Here is a 16,064-nt window from a genome sequence, read left to right as displayed (position 1 = left end):
TGTCTAGTTCAATCCTGCTGTCAAAGAGTAGGCCCAATATGTGGAAAGAATGCATTATTTTTCTGAGCAAATGGCATTGGGGCAGATGAAAAGCAATGAGTAATTTTCCTGACAGTGTGTGGATCCTCAGCTTTTTTCGTTATTAGGAGCCTAACTTTCCCTGAAGCACCAGATACAAAAACCTTCAAAGAACTGATTAATTTAGTTCAGGAATATTACGACCCCAAGCCTCCTCTAATTCTGATACACTATGAGCTTTATTTGGCAATTTGAGAATGAGCAGAATCCGTATCAGGATTTTTGACTAGACTAAGGGGACTGGCTGAGGCATGTGACTTTGGTTTAACCAGTAATGACATACTGAGAGACCTGTTAGCTGAAGCCTGACTGGACTACAACTGGCTTTATTATTGGAAAATGCAACAAGCGGAGTGTGAAAAACCTCACCAGTAGAGTGTAGGGAACACCACCTGAGTGAAGCCAACTGCACAGCCTCATTCAACATATATCCTGAATAGAGGGGCTCCAGGTCAGACCACAACACACCCTCAAATCAAAGCCAAACTTCAGACAAACAGTTAACATTCTATTCAAGATCCAGACAGCAAGCCATTTTAGTTGCTGCCAGCATGTGGACTTGTGACAGTAAGAGAATCCCACTCGATCTAAATTGAATAAGGAAACTCATAGGCTGGCATCCAAGAAAGTCTGCACCTTGGAAAGTCCACCTACATCTAACTTGAAACAGTTAAATAGCTTAGCAATATCCAATTCAGAACCAATCAAAATAAATGTTTGGTTAAATAGTCACCCAATTGTAATAGAGGTTGATACCAGCACAGCTGTTTCAGTAATCTCAGAATCAGATTTTAACAAATTTCACTCTGGATTCCAACCCTTATGTTTGCACAAGACCTTGACTAGACTGAGAACCTGCGCTGGTGAACTTTTACAGATTAAGTCTTTAGCTTTGCTTCCAGTCTCTAATAAGAAGCAGCTGGTTCAATTATCACTGATTGTAGTAAAAGGCTCAGGCCCAAGCTTTTTGGGGCAAAATTAGTTGAGAAAGACTCACCTAGATTGGCTCAACATTTTTCGATTAGAAAATGGCAGTCTAAGCTAATTAAATCCCTGCACGTTTTTCAGGAAGGTCTAGGGGCTATGAGAGGGGCCAAGGCAACCCTGCATGTTGACCAGGCAGCAATTCCACAATTCTGTAGAGCCCACCCAGTGCCATTTGCCTTACGGGCAAAAGTAGAGGCAGAAATCAGGAGGCTGGACAGTGAAGGAATCATCAAACCAGTCCAGTTTTCAAAATTGACAGCATTGGTTATGCAGACTGTGAAGCCCAACAGATCATTTTGCCTTTGTGAGGATTTTAAACAAACAGTTGACCACTTTTCACAGCTGGATAAATACCCAATCGTTTGCATCGAGAATTTAAATGCAAAGCTGGCAGAGAAGCTACTCTTCATGAAGCTGGACATGTACTTGCAATTGCAGTTAAATCTGCATTCCCAGATGCATGCTTCAACGAATACCCATAAGGGTTTGTGCCACAATACGAGACTACCATTTGGGGTACCATCAGCCTGTGTCATTTTTCAGCAGAACATTTTACAAGGGCTACCTCAGGTTGCTATTCATCTGGATGATGTGCTAGATACAAACATGCCAGAGTCAGCAGGGTCCTGGTAATGAATAAAGAGCACTTAGAGAACTCGGACATAGTCCTTAGATGTTTCTCCCAGGCAGGCATATGCCTTATAAGGGAAAAATGTGTGTTCCAGGCATCCCAAGTGACCTACTTGGGCTACAGAGTCAACATGGCCAGGATACACCCATTAGAAGGTAAAGCTAGGGTGATCAAATGCTGCCCAACTTCCATGTCTATATCAGAGCTTAGGTCTTGGGTTAAATAGTTATTATAAGAAGTTCATTCATAACCTGGCCTCTATCCTGGCACCTTTGCATCAACTCTTAAAAAAAGGGTCAGCCTCAGAAATGGTCAAGTAGCTAAGCCATAGTTTTCAGTGAAGCAAAGAAACAGAGATCATTCTCGAAGGTGTTGGCATACTATGTTCCCAAGTGAGATCTCATGTTGACATACTACTGATGGAGGCATTGACGTGCTTCCTCATTAGACATCAGGATAGTATTAGCTCATCAGTGGCCCACTAGAGAGAAACATCCATTAGTATATGCATCCAGGCAAATGCAGAGAGTAAATATGCCCAGATAGAGAAGGAAGGTTTGGTGGTCATATTTGGAGTCAAGAAGTTCCACCAACACAAGATCCCATTAGGTGAGACAGACAGTTTACTTCAAAAGATGTAGTTTGGTGTAGGATCCAAGGGAATAGCCCAGCACAGATATGAGGCACGGTCAACACAAGGTCAGGTCCAGTGACATATGAAGTTTGTGTAGGTGCAACGGTCCTGTACAAGCATGTACACCATATGAAAGCTGCAAACTTGCAAACGGTGTGGAAGCAAAATGTGCCCAGCTCCTTGACTGCCTTTCTGATTTTTCTGGAACCTGTGGGTTATCTCCTTCTGTCAAGCATTGAAGATTCCTTGGAATCTGAGATGGACATGGTGGGTTTTGCTACCTCGATGCCTTTGCCACCTGAAAAGGAGAATAAATTTCTTCTGAGATAATCTGGGTGCAACCGGCAAGCTACAGTACATTACATGCTGTCCACATCACAGACAGAGATGGAGAAACCTGACCCAGTGCTAAAATACTAGGACCAGCTACAAAAATAAAATTGGCCAATGTCCTCAGGCTCAGAGGGGGAGGGATGTAGTGATTGTAATGAGGTCAGCCAGCTTTTGTGCTCCTGAGATGCTGCTTGGCCTGCTGTGTTCATCCAGCTCCACACTTTGTTATCTTGGACCTCATAGAATATGTGTTCGCTGGCTGGGGCTGTTAGCCTGGTCCAGTCAGGGAGCCCTGACTGACAAATAAGAACAGAAGTGTCAGACATTGTGTTCACTCTGAGAGCTGTATCTGACGGAGCAGCATCAGTGGCAAGGATTCCCTACATATAAATAAAGGATGACGTAGTGAAGGGATACTGGTCTCTGCAGAGTTGTTTCAGAATTCAAACACTTTAGAGCCTGATTTTATCCTTCCATATTTTTTACCCATCCACCACCTGGTCCTGTTCTGACATGATTTTTTTTGCACAGGTACCCATCCTCACATACTGCTAGGCCTATCATCACATTGTATAGAGATAATGGGAACTGCAGATGCTGGAGAATTCCAAGATAATAAAATGTGAGGCTGGATGAACACAGCAGGCCAAGCAGCATCTCAGGAGCACAACAGGTTGCTTTCAGTACAGATCGGCCATTCTCTCCTCCTCTTAGATCTTATAATCACTTATTCACTTATTGTTTTGTCTACTGGCTTGCTATCCATAATCTCCTTGTTTACCTACCCTTTTCATACCCACCTCTTTCTTGGGCTCCATCTCCCCATCCACTCACTTCTCAAATTCTTGTCCCCTCCTCCAGCCTTGTCTTCTGGATAAATATCACTTTTTCCAAGCTGCTAACAGCTCTGAAGAAAGGTCACTGAACCCAAAACATTGACTCTGCTTCTCTCCACAGATGCTACCAGAGCTGCTAAGCAATTTTGCCAGCAATTTCTGATTTTGTTTCCAGCATCCACAGTTCTTTGTTTTACCATTGACCTCTCCCTGTAGCAACGAGTGTCCCATTTCACCCAGCACACAGCTCTGACCCGAGTTGCTGTTCCTGCATGGTCTGGTCTGGTCCGGTGGCGTAGCCTCCTGTTGATAGCAGTCAACATCAGGTCGCTGTTTGTGAATTGAGGAGATAGTTTTCCCTTCCTCTGAGCTATAACGGTTGAGCAGCAAACTGCAAGGGGCAGTTCCTGGCTCGCAATGTCTGAAGAATAGTGTGCAGTTGGGTTTTAAATGTGAACATCAGAAAGTCCCAGTTGTGGAAAGTATTTTCACCCCTCCTGCCTCGACACTCCTTGAAAAGGACGTTAAACAGCCTGTTCGCCAATTAGTGAGTGGAGAGCACAAGATTGCATAAGAAAAATTGCTCTGAGCCATGATGGACACGGCACCATGAATCTCATGTTTTAATTGCAAATGGGAAAGTTCTGCCCAAACAGTAAATATTCCAACAGGGAGGAGAAGGACAACACAGTAAAATTATGACATCCATTCCTATGCAGCCTCGTGGATTCTAATGAAAGATCATCAATCTAAAACTTTGAACGTCGTTTTTCTCTTCCCAGATGCTGCTTGAGCATTTCCAGCATTTTCTGTTATTATTTCACATAACTTTACAGATCAACCATGAAACAGTCAGCAGATTTTGCATCCTGACATAAATTTACAGCAAAAAAGAAATATTAAGTTTGTAGAGAAATGGCAGAACACATGCATTTCATACTGAGATTCAAGAGGAATTGACGATTGGGTTCAAGTATACCAGATGCACAACACCTACCCTCTCCACCACCTTCTAAAACACAGGATATTTTACTCAGCACTAAGCTTAGCTAAAAGCCAAGAACTCTGGAGTGAATTTATTTGAGTTTACATCGGTAAAGTCACAACACTAAGTGAAGTCTGTCCAATTTTACAAAGCGTACTGCTGCAAAGACATACAATGAAGAATTACTTTCATTTCTGTAGCATCTTTCATGACTTCAGGATATTCCAAAGTCTTTTATCAGCCACTGATTGAACAGTACTTTGTAAGTGTAGTCACTATAGCATTATTCGAAAAGGGCCAGACAACTTGCATGCACAAAGTGCCAGAAATGTGCAATGAGCTGAGTGACCAGATAATCTGTAGAACTCTCCTGTTTTTCTTTGAAATTGTGCAGTGGGATCTTTACAGCCATCTGCTAGGGGCAGAAGACTTTGAACATCTGATCTGAAACAGTATTGCACCAGGGCACTGCCTTAAGTTTTGTGCTGAGCTCTCCAGAGTGGAACATGAACCTACACTGGAGGGGATAAAAAGGAGATTCACCAGATGTTGCCTGGGATGGAGCATTTCAGCTATGAAGAGAGGCTGGATAAGGTTGCGTTGTTTTCTTTGGAGGAGAGAAGGTTGAGTGGGGACCTGATCGAAGTGTATAGAATTATGAGGGGCACGGACAGGATAGATAAGGCAGCATATGTTCTCCTTAGTTGAAGGGTCAAGAACAAGTGGGAAGAATTTTAAAGTGAAAGGCAGGAAGTTTAAAGGGAATTTGTGGAAAAATATTTTCACCCAGAGGACGGTGGGCTCTGGATTGCACTGCCTGGGTCTGGTTGTTGAGGTGGGAAACCTCACAGTTTTAAAAAAGTACTTAGATGAGTATTTGAAGTGTCATATATTTCAAGGCAATAGACCTACTGTGGGAAAGTGGTACTATTGGTGGTATATTTTTGGTAGTACAAATTTGATGGACCAAAGGGCCTCTTCTGTACATTATGAAACAATGATTCTGTAAACACACAATTTATAATTCAGAAGCTAGAGTGCTTCCAGTGAAACACAGTTGACAAAATGTGACTCAGGTTATGCTTTACAAAGTGTACAAAGTATGAAAAGTATCTCCATCACTTAAAATAGATCTAAGATTGCCTTGCTAAGGTTTTTAAAATTGATTTTTCTAGTTAAGTACAAGATGGTATTCAACACACAAGGATTCAATTGTCAGCATACATTTACCTTATTATATGCATATCCCATACTTTAACTTGTTAGTGCTTTATTGTGATTTTCAGCAGCCCTTCTTTATCTTTAGCTGCGTCTATTTGTTTTTATTTTAAAAACTGCCTCAGACAGAATACTTTAGATCGTATTCAGGGTTTTGATGTACAAGCCAAAAAAAGCAGTGCTCACATGCCAACTTCCACATGTTGTAAGCTGTTCTTCAATACTCAGTGGGCTGACCTAAAATAATGCCATTCTATTACATATGGCCAGGAACAATATCAACAGGCATATGGTATTTTTACCAGAAGGGTATTAAAAAAAATCAGGAAACAATCTACATTGTGGACTGTCTTTATTTTCACTGGTGTAAAAAAAGGGTCATGACCTTTCAAATTTGTATTGAAATGATCAGACAGAAATGTGGTCACAAGTGACCTTGCTTAGTAGAAGGAAGGTGGTGGTATCATGGTAATGTCACTGAACAAGTGACACAGAATGTCAGGATAATGTTCTGGGTACATGAGCTTGACGTGAGTTAAATGGTGAAATTTGGACTCAATGAAAATCTGGGATTAAGAAGTTGGTCTCATGATAACCATTGCTGATTGTTCTAAAAATCCATCTGGGCCACTAATGCTTCTTAGGGAAGGGAATCTGCTTTACTTACTTCATTTGGCCTCCATGTATCTCTAAACCCATAACAACGTGAATGACTCTTAACTCCTCTCCTAGCCAACAAGACATACATCCCACGAATGAATTTTAAAGAGTCCAGAAATTAGCTTGCAACTGTAGATTCTTATGGACTGTAGCAGATCAAGAAGACACTACCACCTTCTTGATGACAATTAGGGATGAGCAATAAATGCTGGTCAAGCTGGTGGGGCCCATATCTCATTAATATTATATCATATTAATCGCACTAGCAAAAGGATTCCATATTATTACGTAGTTACAAATAATTATCTTTATCCAGATCTTGTCTGAACCTGCTACAGCCCTGTCTAGCACATCCTATGTCAATTCCTGTTCCTTTGGCTCCATTCCCCCTTAACATCAAACTGCCTATATTTGATCTTGACAAGCCTGCTCTGAGTGAATATTCCAATCTGTGATCTCTACCAACTGGAAGAACAAGGCAGCAGATACATGGGAACACCACCGTCTGCAAGCTACACACCATCATGGCTTGGAACAACATCACTGTTCTTCCACTGTCACTACATCAAGCTCCTGAAGCTCTCTCCATCACAGCACTGTGGGTGTGCCTACATCACGCAGACTGCAGCGGTTCAGGAAGACATCTTACTAATACCTTCTCAAAGGCAATGTGCATTGGGCAAAAAACAATGACACATCTCATGGAAGAATTTAAGAAGCCATGGCCAAACTAGTAGGGAAAGGGATATTTAAGTATTATACACATTGCACAATGTGGACAGGTAACTTACTTATGGGTAAGACTTGAAAGATTGATAATAAATCTTACATCCCCACAGCAAATTTGGAAAGCAGTATTCTTTAGGTGATCTTTCAAGGCTTTCAGGGCTCCAGATCAGAGCTATTTGTTTTATTTTTATTTTTGCTATCTGTACATCACTGGCAAAGCCAGAATTTACCCCCAGCCCCATTTACTTGTTTGAAGGATGTTGTGCCACTTTCTTAAGCCACTGTAGTTTGTTGGTATATAGCATTAATCGTTAAAACACTATTTCTGCGTACATAGACTTGGAAAGAAAACAATGTGTTGCGGGTGGAGGGAAAGACTGGGAAAGCAGTTCAATGATCCATGTTCATAGGATCTGCTGAGATGGTTCGTACGCTAATCAGAAGCTGTTTGTAATTCTTCCTTCTCCAGATGTTTCCAATTGTTTGCCAAGGCACAGAGTAACGTTTCATACTTATAAAGGTTCCTGATTTATAATTAAAAGTCACAGCTTACAGCAACTGCTGAAGAAAGAAGTAAACTGGGTTTCTTTAGGTCTAAGGTGTTTTCATTCTCTGCCGAGAACAGTGACAGTTTCTGAGCTTGCAGAGGCCTGACGGCTTCTCACTGTTTTGTTCACATCCCTAATCAAATCAGCTGCATGTGAATCAGTCATATAGTTTTTGGAACACAGAAGGCCTTTGTCAATGATAACTGGTTACTAATCAAAAGTCCTATCAGTTAAGTGTTGCTCACTAAATTCCCATTTAATCATAGCTCATCTGTAATCTTTCCATCAGTTCTTTCAAAAGGGTTACTGGGCCTGAAATATTAACTCTGTTTTCTCTCCACAGATGCTATCAGACCTGCTGAGTTTTTCCAGCAATTTCTGTTTTTATTTCAGATTTCCAGCATCTGCAGCTTGTTGTTTTATCTTCCCACTACTGCTCGAATTAGCAGCTGGGTAAGCAGCATTTGCATTAAATGTTGAATCACTTGCTTCCAAAAAGTGCAGCAATCCCTCAAAATCCTCTGTTTCTAAAACAGCTTTTTACCCATTTTATTCCACAAAGAAAAATACAGCAAAATAGGAAACATGGACTTTATAGCATTATATCTATGTGCACATCACATAAGAAGAAAGAGTTTGGGCATGTAGTGATTAAGGGAATTGTGAATGAAGCTTCACTGATGTGTGAGCATGATTTTTATCAGAGGTTTCAATGGTCAAGCAAACTTTTGTAGTGGTGCTCTTGTCCTTTTAAGCCTTCGGTGAGAAGTTATTCGATGTGTAAGTTATTCTAATCATGAGGAAAAATGAGTGAGCTGTAGGTGGGTGAGATGTTGCTGGGTGAATTGTTGAATGCTGTAGATCCTTATTCTGTTTGAATTGTGAACTTTGGCTGCTGTGTGAGCTGTGATATGTTTGTTCGTTCAACATGGGTAGGTACAATGAAGTGAAAGGCACAAGTTAGACTCAAGGCTTGTAATGCAGAAGTCTGCCACCCAGGATCCGTAGGGTGACAAGATTACTACGGTAGAACATATCTATAGAGTTATGAAGGACAGGGTAGACAGTGGTAAATCATCTGGCAGAACACAAGAGACAATTCATCCTCTTACAGCATTGCATCCTGTCACGCCTTCAGATTGTTTATGCACTAACCACATAGCCAGCTCCATTCACACTGCCTTCATTGAGTGGAATAGCCTTTCATTGTGATCTCTGGAGAAAAGAATGTCCCTACACTCAGACATGCCTTGCAGGAGCAACTCAAGAGACTGGTCCCTAAACATTAGGACAGCTTCCAGCCTTTTACTTGCCATCTCTAGGACTGGATGGGAGTAGGATGCAAACCACTGCAACATTTAACTTTTAACTTTGTTCTTTCTTTCTACCTTGTTCTTAAGATTCTGTACTAAAATGACGCCTTGTGTGACTACATTATACACTTTCACTGTACTCCGTACTTTTGTTGTTGAGTACACATGACAACAAAAATCAAATCAAAATCATAAACACTTTGATGGCCCTGAAGTTACAAAGAAAGAAGTGTTGCCTGGGTGCCTTTCAGATATGATGTTGGAATACTGATCTCTTTGGAGACCATAACATCCTGCCTGCCTGTCAGTAAAATTTGGAGAGCTTTCTGCAAATCAAATCCAATAAGATTTAACATATGTAATCATGCAAGAAAATTCACCCACCCCCAAAAGGAGGTCCCTTCTGTTTCCAATCCTGCCTTGATGCTTAGCTTCAGAGAAAAAACTGTAGCCCACAGGTTTTGCTGAAGAAACCATGTGAATGCCTGCAATACATCTTACAGATAGCCACCCAGTGCATTCACAGTACACTGACACTGGGGGGAGTGGATACTTAACCTGGTGGATGGGACAGTGATCATGGCGTTGAGTACAGAACTGTTCCAACAACAAAAAAGAATAAGTCTAGCTTTAATACTAATAATAAACTTATTTTCTAATAAAGATGGGTGTGCACTGTTCTTGTGTTACAACTATAGAACATAAATTGATGTATTAAAATGTTATAAATGATATTCATTATATTCTGATGGTTAGGAATACATAATAAATAGATTGAAAGTTTTTGAAGATTTGTTTATATTAGTAATTTAGATTTGGAAGTAGTTAACCAGTCAATTAGGTTTATCAGATTCTAGCATGTATGAACAGATTGGGCTAGGGTTTAATAGTTGAGATGGGAATTGGGAGGAGGGAATTTTCCAGGAGGTGCCTATCTGCCTTATTGTCATGTCAAAGGCACAGGTATGGGCTAGAGTTGGGCCTGCTGCTTCTGGAGGCAAGAAAGAGGCAACAATGGGTCTCCAAAAGAGAAAAAGGTGGACCAATGCTGATGTGGCACTGTTTTAAGGTCCATCATCATGGACGAAAACATTGTTGCTACACCTACCCTTTTCACAACTCGTCAAACATTCACCTCTCTCATGTACTCATCCAAGTTTCATTTTTGACCCTATTATACTTTGTAATCCCTTCCAATATCCATAAAGTGAAATAAAAACAAAACAGTAACCGAATAAGTCATTGGAAAAAAAGCTTCCCATTCAAAGTTCTGCCAGTTCTGACCAAGGACAACACACTTTCACTTCAGATTGCAGCATTTCCTGGTTCACTGTAAAGCAGGAGGCACTCTTCCTACTTTCAAATCAGCATTCATGACTTCAATCATCAGGAGGCCCTCCTAATAGCGGACATGATCTGAGCTGGCCATCCTTTAAAACAGTATCAACAACTTTAAACAACAGATGGGGTGGTGCCACAACATGTCCCCAAACATGATGATGAAAATAGCCATAGCCAGGATTGGAGTTGAGAATTCTGGATCTGGGATGTGGCCCCCAACATTTCCCTGCCTTGCCTTCATTTCTGTCCCATCGGGGACAAAGACATTCCGAGCTAATGAATCTCGCATCAATAGGCACAATTAATTAGCAGTCATATAGAAACTACAGTCCTATCTTTTGCAGGATAATTTTACTGAACCTGGTTGATGTAGTATGCTAAGCCTGCTGTGTTCATCCAGCTTCACACTTTGTTATCTCAGATTCTCCAGCATCTGCAGTTCCCATTATCTCTGATGTGGTATGCTGCACAGTCCCGAATGCACAAATAATGTAATATGCTGCAAACACTCAAACTCAATGGGCAAATGATAGCTTCTAAATAGTATCCCACACTTTTAATCCCATTGTATTAAAGTGAACCCACTGAACATTTTTACAGTTAAGACATATTAAATTCTAACAACATTTTACTTTTCTTCCAAGACTTTCTATTTCTCCCCACATTAACTGTTCTTCCAATTAAACACCTTCGCCCAGCTAATAAATTGGTCCACAGTATATAGTTTGAGGACTCATATTCAGGCATATGGCCATAGCTGCAGTTTTTGTGAAGCTTCATATTAGTATGGATGCTTATCCTTCCAATTCAGAAGTATTTCCTTCTAAAATGGGTGCACTCCCTAACACAAAACTTGTTTTTAAAGAAAGATATTTTGATTATGGCTCAAGTAATGGCCCTGTCGAAACAGCAGACCATTGGAATTTTATACGGTTTCATAGATTATATGCCTGGCATTACTTGTGCAGCATAATTTGAGGATCATAAACACTTAAACATGTGTTACAACTAAAACATCAATTGGATTGCCTCTGCTTATTGTTTGTGTATGTTTCTCACTAAACCAATGCACTCCAGGATCCCGTCCAGCTAAAATTTCTTTTGTCTAGACATACATGGTTCTGTTGGTATTGTTAGCGGTACCTGGGAACAAAAGATCCACAGAAATGCTGTAAATTCAACGACAAATCAACCCTGCAAGTATGAGAAAGACAACAGGGATACGAAGGCTACTGTGCCTCAACATACAAAAGAAACTTTCTGCAATATTAGGTAATATACAAGTACAGATATCTTCTAAGGTCAAGACCTTAATGTTTCACCTAAATTCCTGTATCTCAATAAAATCCACAGCTTCATAAGAGAAATATAACCAGAACCTGAAGCAGAACCAGGCACTGCCATGAATGCAATTAATATGAAAACAAATTACAAGAATAAATAGCAATAATCAAACAATACATTGATGATTTATTTATCATATTGAATACAGTATTTTGTGCTGGTTCATATATGTTTTAATAGATGTTTAAAAATAAATAATCAATTTTAACCAATGCAAGTTATATTTGCTGACACGAACCTCAAGAAGACATTTTTATAATCTATATGTAGTATTGTGCTCTTCAACACTTTTAATGGATCCAATTGCAGTGCATATTGTCCTATTCAAGACTCTATTAAAAATCTTACTATTTTTGACTTGAAGAAGCAGTGCTATTCGCTTGTCAAACCCAAGGGGGTACAGGTATCCAGTGTAAAAATGAGGATGCAGTCTGAAAGACCAACTATACATATTCATGGCCTGACAAAAACCAGATCACTCCATTTGATCACGTTTCAAATAACAAAATTAGGTGCCCCTTCAATAAAACTCCACTTAAATTAGAGCTATTATTTCCTTCTGTTTATTACAGGTATTGTAAAGCTGTCAAACGCCATACCGAAGCAATTACTAAATCACATCCAAAATGTACTTTTAACTACAAAATTTAAAATAAAGTTTTAAAAAATGGACACACACATGCAATCATACAAAACATTGAAATTGAACTCTTCTTAATTAGATCTGGTTGTGTAAGTTTCTCACAGTAAAGTTATGAAAAGTTATTTTCTGCAGAATGAATGCTCTGTACTGTTTAACCTTGGGAGTGCGTACAAACAGTTGTCTTTAATGTCTAGTGTTCATCCTAAAGAGGCTGGTTCTTAAATGGGACCAGACGTTAAGGGACCTTTTACTCACTTGATACTGTCCATGAGAGTTTAAATGAACAGTTTCGGCTACTTAGCAAAATGGTGAAAGATGACAAAGGCTTCCTCCCACTGGTGGTAATACTGACCACAATCAAGAACAATCATGGTTAATCATTGTCCTGAGAGTTACAGTACTCTGACAGTAGAATTATGAAGTTACATGTGTAACCCTTGGGGTAGAGTTTATCATCTATATCCAGAAAGATCCAGTAACAATATTGTTTCATTTATAACCTTTGTCTTTTGTATTAGGTTAAAACACTTTCTTTCTGTTTTGGCCAGCCTATTTCTTGATGTATTACTGTAGCTTGCAATCATTTACTGAAGATTATTGCTCACTGATGTCAGTTGGCAAGGAACTGAGCCATGTTTCACATTTAAGAGCTTTCAGTGTAAGATTTTCAGAATTATAGTAGATGAGCTCTGGTAGTCTTGTCTGTGTACATCATGGGTATATATTCAGTACTGTAAATTGGCTTAGGACTAGCAGCTTGTCTAGTTAGTATCTCAGTGCAGCAGGAGATTGAAGGTTGAAACTGAACCCGATTTATATTAACTATGTAGGGACAAAGTATTATTTAGCTAATTCTTACATCAATAACTGAGAAGTATTGTCTTGTTTATGACAATCATTATTTTTAAGCAAATATTCACACACTTATTTCTCCTTTGGGGAGTGGTGAGAAAGTGATGGATTATCAGCCTGTTGAACATGCCATGAACCTTCCTTCTATGGCCAACAAGTTTGGGTGTGGACCTGACTTCTGGCCAAGAAATAGGAGGCTACTACTTCATCACAAGATCTCCTGGCATTCAGTTCACTTAGAAGTACCAACAGTATACAAGTACTATTAGAGATGCACTCAACTTTTAGCACTGTCTAGCTACCTTTCTAAAAGAATCAGAGAAAGATATATCCAGTGCAATCTAAGCTTATAGTAACTGGAAATAGCCATACTGGTAAGTTCTCTCAAGCTCATGTGGGAATCATTGCATTTTTTTGTGTTAAGAGCATTATAACCACAGTTTAATAGACACTTATAAAGATTTTTGAAAAGAATAGCTTGTCGATAGGGGGATTTCTTTTCATTGCTCGGACAATGTAGGACAAATGAACATAACAAAAACTCAGAGCCAGGCTATTCATAAGGAAAGTTATGAAATATTTCTACACACGAAAGATTGCGTGCAGTTATACTCAACTAGTAGATGTTCATCTCAAATTATGTTGCTATTTTAGTACAAGTACTATCATTTTCAAATAATTGAGTTAATGTTTCCAATAGAAAAAAGCTGTAGGTGCTGGCTGAATTACTAGCCTTAAATCTGCAATTGATAGACTTTGTTAGCTCAGGGTAATATGGGGTATGGAGACAATAGTGGGTGGATGAAGCTAGAATACAGATCCACCGTGATCTCATTGAATGACAGAACACATTCAATGGATTGAATAGCCTTCTCTTGTTCTGATATTCTGTTTGGAAAATATGCTTTTTTTTGCACCTAGCATAGCTAGAGTGCCATGGGATTTTATTTTCCTAGTACTAAGAATAATACATGTGTTCCACATTATGTTACACCCATAAATTCACTAATCATGGTGAAAGCAGACACCATTGTGCTAGGGTGTGCTGGGACAAGCCTATCTCCCCAGTGTGTACCACTGCAATCCAGTACTGAGTAATGACGTACGTTTCACTATTATGATGACATATCCAGTGATTACTGAAAATTTATTATACTCATAAAATATAAAATTGCCAATCCTCAGTTTGTTGCACATATAAGATTGAACTGGAATCCTCCAACTCAAGGCAACAATTCAACAGCTGAGCAGTTGTCTGTTGCCAGAAGAATCTATATTCTTCTTGAAATGATACATTTCAGTTAAATATTCAAAAGACCAGGGATTGATCATTAATATTTCCTTCAAAATAATTTATTTATTCAATGCTTAAGTGTTGTGAACAAGTGTTGAGTGTTACTCCACAGTTCACCACTGCACTGGGGACTAATATACAATTGTTTTGAATTTTGGTCTACATTTTGAGCTATCAGTTATGTTCATTCGATTTTGCTCAAATTATTTTGAAGACTGGAAAAGTGTAACAAAATACTTAAAAAATATAAAAAATTCTTTGGCACTAACAGTAGTGTCCAAATAGTAGAACGGACTAAGTAATTTTGGGAGAAGTATAAGAATAATTTAAGCAGAAATAAATTTTAGCATACATATCTCTGTCATTGATAGTGAAGAGAATACTTCACACTATAAGCTATGTTGACTGATTCTGTAGTGTTTTAATTTTATCTTTTAGATATATTGTTTGTCCACAGTGCTTAAGATTTGGGCTCTAATATAATGAGTCAGAAGATTGGGCGTAGTTATGTTCATCTGGTACATGTTCATTTCAAATTACATTGCTATTTTAGCACAAGTATTATCGTTTTCAAATAATTGAGTTAATGCTTCCACTAAAATGAAGAGAAATTACAAATGAATTTGTTAAGTGCTTTTCTAATAGCTTCCCATAGCCTAATTTCAGACATACATTTAGGTTGGGGTCAAAGAAATAGAACACACCCCACAGCCATCGATAATAACCTAAAATTGAGTAGCCACTTTGCAACAATTTTGCAATTTGTTGTGAAAAATGGACTAAATACACATTTTTTCAGTGGAGTGATGCCTAATCCTACTGAGTACCCCGGTGCTATTTAGCTGCTCATTTTTCATAATTATTTAGATCAAAGATTGTTGATGATGGCCATTTGAGCTGCATCCTGAGAGCTGCTTTAAGTCTGTGAGTGAACAGTCCTTTCATTACCATAGGCTCAAATTTCAACACAAGAAATGAAAGTTTCTCATTTTGCTGTTTATTAAGGACTCCACATGAAATGGTATTGGATCACAAAAATGTTCATAATCAGCCTTGAAATTTTCAACGTGAATTACAGCCGCTTTAGGATTGCTGTCATCTTTACAGCTTTTATAAACTACTTGGAATTGTTACAAATTCAGGCCTGTAGACAATATCTTCTTGGGTACAGTGCTGTCACCAATTTCCTTCAGTGGTCTAATCATCTGCTCCCTATAGATGGTGACTCCCACTGCTCTCTATAGCATAGTAGCAAAATGCAACAGCATAACAAAGAAACTCCTTTTTGACAAGGGTTGAATCTCTGGGCTTGTAACAGAAATGAACTGTTTTGATTTCATTGCAATGACTCCGGCAATGCAGTATTTGATTGTATTTATAAAGCATGTTTTTCCACAGAAGGCAGCCATGCAGACCATTAATTTGGTAGGTACAAATATGTGTAACTGAGGAATAAAAGTGCACTCGTCTGTTTCAGTAGAATATTTAATTTACGCTCACTGACTAATAGAGGGTAACAAACATGTGGAACTAACAACTGGCAAGGATGCTGGAATAAGAAACTCAAACAGGTTTCTAGAAGGAAACCCCCAAGGCCTGTTGCTGTCAACAAACAAGATTCAGTTATTGAAATACATT

Source organism: Stegostoma tigrinum, chromosome 2 (genome assembly GCF_030684315.1).
Source record: "Stegostoma tigrinum isolate sSteTig4 chromosome 2, sSteTig4.hap1, whole genome shotgun sequence".
NCBI classification, from domain to species: domain Eukaryota; kingdom Metazoa; phylum Chordata; class Chondrichthyes; order Orectolobiformes; family Stegostomatidae; genus Stegostoma; species Stegostoma tigrinum.
The sequence above is the reverse complement of the archived record's forward strand: the minus strand, read 5'-3'. Positions refer to the sequence as shown.